Source organism: Dermacentor silvarum, chromosome 8 (genome assembly GCF_013339745.2).
Source record: "Dermacentor silvarum isolate Dsil-2018 chromosome 8, BIME_Dsil_1.4, whole genome shotgun sequence".
Lineage (NCBI taxonomy): Eukaryota > Metazoa > Arthropoda > Arachnida > Ixodida > Ixodidae > Dermacentor > Dermacentor silvarum.
Window position 1 is genome coordinate 84454251 of NC_051161.1, and position 8459 is coordinate 84462709.

Here is an 8459-nt window from a genome sequence, read left to right on the forward strand (position 1 = left end):
ATTTATGTTTTACAACTAACCCTGGCCAGCGCCACCACTTACAAACCTAGGCGGTGGATGTGGAACATCCTTTCTGCCGCAGATGTCACGAGTACGTAATCTTTTTGGGTGAAGGAAACTGGTCAATAAACCCACATATGCTACCTGAGGGCATCAATGTTGCCGGATTATAGCCCTCGTCATGTAATGAACGAGAAGAAAGGGAACCGAGGGGCCCGATTTTTATTAATCATATCATAAGAAGCCAAGAAACAATGACACGAAGAACAGCATAGGGGAAAGTACTTGATTCAGCCGCTCTCAGCTGCTGCTGGCTGCTGCGGTCGTGTGAAGGCTTTACCTACCTACAAACTTAACGATAAGCGCCCGAAGTCAGGCATTTTATGACTAAAACCTGAAGTCTTGATTAACAAAAAACTTATAAAGACGCAATGGATGTCTCAAAACAGCCTGTTGAGGAAGTAAATGGTGACGCCGGTCACGTATTGGAGAGCCCCTTCGAGCTGGACGACCCAGCATTTGATGAAGTCGATGTGCACATACAAGAAATCATTGAAGATTAGTTTATTCAAGAAGCATTGCAATCGGGCATGGACCTGATGCAGTAGTCACTTCAGGTTGAAAAAGACCTCAAAGAAGTCGAGAATGCTTCCATCTAAGACTATATCAAGGAGAGTGTCAACATTGCAAGTCTTCACAACCAAACAGGCTTCCATACGGCTCAGAACAGTACTGCACCAATACGACACGCGTAGCGCTTATGTTTGTATATTTAATACTTGGCTAAAGTTAGGTGAAACACCCTGTATATTATAATATAATGTTATTATATATAATCCAGTACCAAGTCGGCCATGTGTCGGGACCTAATATTTTGACTAAATTTAAGATCGCGGCGTTATGCAGGGTTTATTTTAAATCAACATTTAAATATTACTTCTTGCTTACTATGCTAAGACTGTCTTACGTAATTGTATGATATTGTTTATTACCTGTTTGAATGCACATTCTACTTATGCCCAGTAAGCCACAACCACTGGTTTTGGCTTCTAAATGGTTCGTTCGTGTTTTTTGCTTATTGAAAGGAGAGCAAAAATTAAATTAACATCAGTACAATAAAACTGTATTTTGTTACTATAGATAATTTCCTAATGTTTGACGTTGTTAACCGAGCCGCAGAGGATTTCAGTACATTAGCAAAACTGAACTCAGACCGTGCACTCAGCAAGCCTGGCAGTACACTTTATCACGCCGGCTAAGTTACGAAACGCAAATTGTAACAGCACTAGCATCCGTGCAAATTGTTATCCATGCCTGTGGTAAGAAATCGTCAATGACGAATGGTAACACGGCGAATAGCAGCGATCTTTCAGCATCTGATCTTGTCTTTCGTTATTTTCAAATCGCCACGAAATGCCTATACAACTTATAGCGCAATGCTAAAATGTACCAGCTAAGTAGAGGATCCAGCATACTGACTGCAGCTTGGTTAGTTCGTGTGAGTATTACTGCCGGTAAATGGGCGGGTATGCAACAGCACACACGAAGAAAAACAATCGCGCATTCACGGGCGGCAGTCCCGTATTGGTAGGGACCGGGCACGACTACTAAATATCCTTGCTCTTTATTTAAAACAGTTGGTTAACGTTGGCACGAATAGAAGTACACATGCGATTGGGGCCTAATGGGTAGAGCGTCGCGCTTCACTGCTGGGGGACGGAGGTTCGATCCACCATCGGGCACAAAATTCAAAATGGAGACGGAGTTGATGACACAGAGACGACGACGGCAGCATGGCCGAAATGTTGTGACAGTGAGGAAATCGCAACGTGTTGACGACACGACGATGGCGCCTACGGCGTTCGTATGACGACGACAGAATGACGACACCTAAATTGACGACGGCGGCATAACAACGGCTGTACACCTGCGCTTTAATCTTCGCTTGTTTATTCCACAGAGGCCACATAATTGTTCCGGCCGTTCGCCTTAAAATCATGCAGGTTCCACTCACTGTGATAGTTGGTCTAAGCGAACCTGAAGTCGTCAGGGGGCAAGACGAACTGGTGCATCTCGACGAGCGGTGCGCATGGGACTTCGGCAACGTACGCGCCTCGCAAACATCCGCCCAGGCGGTGCAGAAACGCCGCGCACCGCCACCGACCAACCACTGCCAACTAAAGTTTCACAAGCCGAAATGCACTTGATCGATAGGGCGATCGTCTCGAAGGGCTATAATTGGCGCTCGGCGATGAACGTGCCCACCTACAACTCAGTCGCGAGAGAGCACGGGGCCGCCGCATCGGCAGATTTGTGTAGGCAGAGGAAGTCCGGCCATCCGACAGCCAACCACCACAAAACGGGCATGAGAGCCCAGAAAAGATATTCGCTTTGAAAGTTGTCATGGCCCACATTCGCACTAGCAGCCGAGCTTGAATTGTCGGGCGCATCGAGGAACAACATCGCAATAGCCCCGCATACCGGAAGTGCACCTTCACTGTTCAACCCAATTGCGCTGGAATGAAAAGGGCGATTGTGGTATCGGTGAACATACGCATTCATTGGCACGTGTTTCGTAAAGGGTTTAATCAGGTGCTGCTTCAGTTGACTTTTTGGCGAGTCAATACGGGTCATATGAAAGTTTTAGAGTAGCGCAATTACCGAGGAGGAAGAAAACAGACATTACAAACGTATAGGTAACGCCTTTTGGTTCCGCTAATGTTGCCTTTTCATTTGTGCTTAAGCTGCGCTTTCAGTTTTTTTTTTGTTAAATATGCAGCGTTTGTACTTGACCTCTATGTTTTAAACGAGTTCCAAGAGACGTATTCGCACAACCATGTCATCCGAATGAAATATAATCACATATACATGAATACATGCGCCACCATAGTTGCGCTAAATGAAGACGATGGTTGACAATTGAATGAAGACGAACCGTAAATGAAGACGATGGTCGGCAATTGAATGCACTTAAATTTTAATATGCAAATGTGCGCATTATGCAAGTATATATGTGTTTTCTGCTGTCGCATGTATGCTTCAATGGCCAATTGTGTTATCCCCATGTTTCTTCTTAGAAAATTATCTTCTCTGCTGAATATTGTGCACAGCAGGCTAAAGCATAAGCGAGGTCAAAGAAAACAGAAATATTTATAGTTTCAAGCAGCGTTAACTCATATATTCATTTTTATGTATGCTTATGTAGGCTTAGGATGCATATTTATTTCTGTCGTGTTGCTCAACCTGCTTTACTGATCTGCCTTCCCATCCACAAGCAGTGTTTGCTTAGGCGCGGCAGTAAATGTGTATTTTATTCGATCCGCAATATATATAATGTCACCGTTGAACGATTATTTGGTTGTTTTTCAGATGCAGCCAGCATGCGGAAGCTCAGCATTCGCACTTTGCCCCGCTGGGCATTCCGAATACTACTACAGTGGCTCAGTCAACGCTTGCGTGCCAATTACCGCCGACATGGTGGGCCTTTGTGCTCGGGGTAGGAACCGCTTCTCTTCGATGGAGACCTGCCGACGAAAATGCACTGACGGCGAAAATATCACGGCTCCCGAGTGCTACCAGAGGGCCATATTCGAGGAATGCCAGAGGTGAGTTTTAAGGTAAAACTGGGAACTGTACGCCAACCCGAAGTACAGAAATATAACATTAGGTTGTGTAGCCCTCTTAGCGTTTTTTTTTTTGTGTGTATGTGGAGCTAGGCGTGCAATGGGTTTTGTCATAAACATCCGCGGTAGCTCAGTGGCTATGGCATACTGTGGCGAAGCACAGCGTGTGTGTGTGTGTGTGTGTGTGTGTTGTGTGTGTGTGTGTGTGGTGTGTGTGTGTGTGTGTGTGTGTGTGTGTGTGTGTGTGTGTGTGTGTGTGTGTGTGTGTGTGTGTGTGTGTGTGTGTGTGTGTGTGTGTGTGTGTGTGTGTGTGTGTGTGTGTGTGTGTGTGTGTGTGTGTGTGTGTGTGTGTGTGTGTGTGTGTGGTGTGTGTGTGTGTGTGTGTGTGTGTGTGTGTGTGTGTGTGTGTGTGTGTGTGTGTGTGTGTGTGTGTGTGTGTGTGTGTGGTGTGTGTGTGTGTGTGTGTGTGTGTGTGTGTGTGTGTGTGTGTGTGTGTGTGTGTGTGTGTGTGTGTGTGTGTGTGTGTGTGTGTGTGTGTGTGTGTGTGTGTGTGTGTGTGTGTGTGTGTGTGTGTGTGTGTGTGTGTGTGTGTGTGTGTGTGTGTGTGTGTGTGTGTGTGTGTGTGTGTGTGTGTGTGTGTGTGTGTGTGTGTGTGTGTGTGTGTGTGGTGTGTGTGTGTGTGTGTGTGTGTGTGTGTGTGGGGTGTGTGGGTGGGTGGGTGGGTGGGTGTGTGTGTGTGGGTGTGGGTGTGTGTGTGTGTGTGTGTGTGTGTGTGTGTGTGTGACTAGCTCCACATACACACACAAAGCTATGACTAGCTCCACATACACACACAAAAAAAAACGCTAAGAGGGCTACACAACCTAATCTTATATTTCTGTACTTCGGGTTGGCGTACAGTGTGTGTGTGTGTGTGTGTGTGTGTGTGTGTGTGTGTGTGTGTGTGTGTGTGTGTGTGTGTGTGTGTGTGTGTGTGTGTGTGTGTGTGTGTGTGTGTGTGTGTGTGTGTGTGTGTGTGTGTGTGTGTGTGTGTGTGTGTGTGTGTGTGTGTGTGTGTGTGTGTGTGTGTGTGTGTGTGTGTGTGTGTGTGTGTGTGTGTGTGTGTGTGTGTGTGTGTGGTGTGTGTGTGTGTGTGTGTGTGTGTGTGTGTGTGTGTGTGTGTGTGTGTGTGTGTGTGTGTGTGTGTGTGTGTGTGTGTGTGTGTGTGTGTGTGTGTGTGTGTGTGTGTGTGTGTGTGTGTGTGTGTGTGTGTGTGTGTGTGTGTGTGTGTGTGTGGTGTGTGTGTGTGTGTGTGTGTGTGTGTGTGTGTGTGTGTGTGTGTGTGTGTGTGTGTGTGTGTGTGTGTGTGTGTGTGTGTGTGTGTGTGTGTGTGTGTGTGTGTGTGTGTGTGTGTGTGTGTGTGGTGTGTGTGTGTGGTGTGTGTGTGTGTGTGTGTGTGTGTGTGTGTGTGTGTGTGTGTGTGTGTGTGTGTGTGTGTGTGTGTGTGTGTGTGTGTGTGTGTGTGTGTGTGTGTGTGTGTGTGTGTGTGTTTAGATGTAGGTGCAAGCCTATCTGAAGCCCCAGATTGTCAAAATTATAGCGGAGCTCGGCACTATATGGTGTCTCTCATAGCCCCACAATTGTGCTGGGACGTTATAACCTATGAATGAATGTCGTCATCATCGTCTTTCGCACATTTTTCCGTCACAAAGAGAGACAGACATTCATACCCCTGAAAGTGCATCAACGCTAAGAGTGCTAACCGCATCAAAACCATGTGTGCTTTTTGTTCGTCCGGACTGGTAGCGTTGTTTTCATTTAACCGCCTAATACTTCTTGCGTGTTGTGACAGGAGAGACGTTGTGAAGACCTGGTGGTACTCCGACGGCCGGATGTGCCGCCGCTGGCATTTCCCTCGTGGCCTTTGCCCGTCCGGAGGCGCGCACGTCTTCCACACGTCAGCAGACTGCGCTCGAAAATGTGCCGACCACCGACATCCCTGCCGAGTGCCGAAGACCGTGCAATGCAACGCCACTTACTTGCGGTTCGCTTACTTTGCTGACGCTGTCTCGAAGCGCTCTCGATCCAGACGGTGCCGACGGGTGCCCGCGGCTGGCGGCGACAAAACTCACCTGTGCCTAACCGGTGCGAACCGGTTCCGCACGATGGACGCCTGTAAAAAAAGCTGCAAGCGTGCTCAAAATTAATGTGCATTGACACGTCCGGTAGAGAAATATTTCGATTAAATACGTCTGATATTTCAAATGAAGTTGCGTGCAACTTTTCCACCACATGCCGACACAGTATAGTTCGGGGTAGCCGCGAATATATTGGCATGTATCTGGAGCCAGAGCATATTTAATTCGAGACATTGATTCAGCAATAGATGAATACGCAATGCTCAAGTGTAACGTTGTTTTCTTTTACTTATCGTGATATTCCTTTTCACCTTGACGGTCGCTCTTTATCAATGGTGACATATAGTGTGTTTACAACGGCGACACCAATTCCATACGCCGACGTCCGTAGCGCGTTTTATATGCTTAACGCAAGTGAAACAACAATAAATAGACTAGATTTTGACTAAAGGCGTCACTGAGCCGCCTTGCTGTCTGTGGGCGTCACCTGTTGTCCTTGTTGACATGAAGGATGGCATGCTGGCGCTTTTGCGTTGACTACCGACAGGTGAATGAAGGAATACATGGAAAAGTATACTTTTAGGGAAGGGAGGTCGGCGACCTAAATGAGGCGTGGGGTAATTTGGGAACAAGTGGGAGAGGTGCATCAGTGCACCTTTCAGATTTTGTTTGTCGCGTCCAATTTGTAAGCAAACTTTCTCGCGGAAAGTGGGGTTCCTTGGCGCGCCTGTGGTCCACGAGTGTTGTAGAATGTTGTCGGCGCTAGCCAGGCGTGATTGCCCAGTAACGGGCGAATGCGCGGCCGGTCCTACAGGAGCTATTTTATTGCTTGCCTGACGGTGGCATCACCACAGTACGGGCATGGGTATGAAATCACGCGAGAGGATGTCCACTACTTGCCACGTATTCATGAATGCTTGGTCTGCCTGCATAAAGCCGAGCGCTTCTCGTCCTTACAACTTCGCTCTGGGTATTCGCAGATCTCTGAGGATATGATAAATCGTAAAAAAAGAAAGCCTCGTGACACGTGACCACCTCTACTAATTCAAGGTTATGCCGTTCGGCCTCTGTAATGCCACGGTTACCTTTAAACGTATGATGGACTCCCTGCTTCGCGGTTTGAAATGATCCACTTTTCTTTGTTATCGGCCTTGCAAGCCATCTTACTCGTCCGTTGGCCCTTCTTGCTGTTTTTTTTATTCGCCGGCCGGCGACTTAACGCATCCCAACGCCGCTTTGGTCGTTGTCAAATTACCATTGTTGGCCAACTTATCAGTGCGGCCGTCGATCAACCTGACCCTGACGAGATTCGTGCTCTCAAGAACTTTCCCGTGCCGTCTTTCGCCGCAGGCGGGAGAAGCTTCCTATTATTTCGGCCGTTTCATCAATAATTTGGCCGACATCGCTCGCCCACGAACCAATTTATTCAATAAACCCGTTCCCGTCGCACGGGAACGTCAAACTTCAAGCCAAAGCCTTTTTAACTCTCGTTCATTCGCTGACGGCTCCCCATATTCCTGGCTTACTATAATCCATCTGCCACTACAGAACTTCACAGGGTGGGCAAAGACCAAGGAATAGCAGTTGTTATCGTTGCGCAGCTCAACACGGAGTGGTGATATGAAGATTTTGTCACCCACCATCATCATCATCATCATCATCATCATCATCATTCATTAATCCTTTTCCTCTCCGTCCCTTTTCCCCAGTGTAGACTAGCAGGCCAGAGCAAGTTACAGCTCAGGCCGACCTCTCTGCCTTTCTGTAAATAAATTTCTCTCTCTGTACCCCGAGCCCTATTTTGTGGAGAAAACAATTTTCCAAACAGCTGCGAGTTATGCTTGGCCAGACTGTGTTTAAGTGGCTTGTTCTTTCTGCTTTTGTCCCTTCAGATTCGCTTCTACAAACATCTGTTTGCTTTCTAATGCCGCCAATTAACGCGCTCAAGGCCAAATGCGCGCTATTGTCACGAGCGCCTCTATTGATCTCTGACTGTTGAAGGGCGGAGACTGGAACATTAGTTCGAACTAATATCCTAGTCTCCACCCATCAACAGCCAGACTCGTCTCTACCCGGCCCCACTGAGACGAGTCTTGGTAGTGCACAACAAAGGGCACCAACGGAGGCATGGTGAACTATCGACCCATTTCAGTGCTTATAGTTTGTATTGGCACAGTAACTTCTCGCTATAACAAAATAAATACATACCAAAGGTCGCTTTAATTGAATTTTTTCTGGTTCCCGTCAGCACTATGTGCATTTCGGACTGGAGTGCTCGAGATGCAATAGTAGCTTGGTGCAGCATCAATTTGTTTTTCACCTTCGAGGCAAAGAACGTTCCGACTAACTCTATAACATTATGACAACCAACTGAGGAGGCAGCTGCTCACGGTCGCGAGCAGAATTTCACCATTCTCATAATTTGTTTCAATGTATGCATACGAGCTCACACGCTTTTGGCAACTTTCTGGATGTCCATAATATTATTCGTTGCACGGCCTCTTAGGCGGCAAACAGAAGACAAAAGAAAGATTACGAGTAATGGCGTTACTGGCCGTGAGATAGCGGTCTCTTGGCTTGGTAAAGGAAAAATTGTCTCAAGAACAAGACGACTACCGACACCGCTTCGATTTTTCCGCGCACTCTAGCCACAACGTCATAAATTTTGACATGTATGGGTAACTTTTTATTCGCAAAAATTGACTATGTTGTGTTCCAA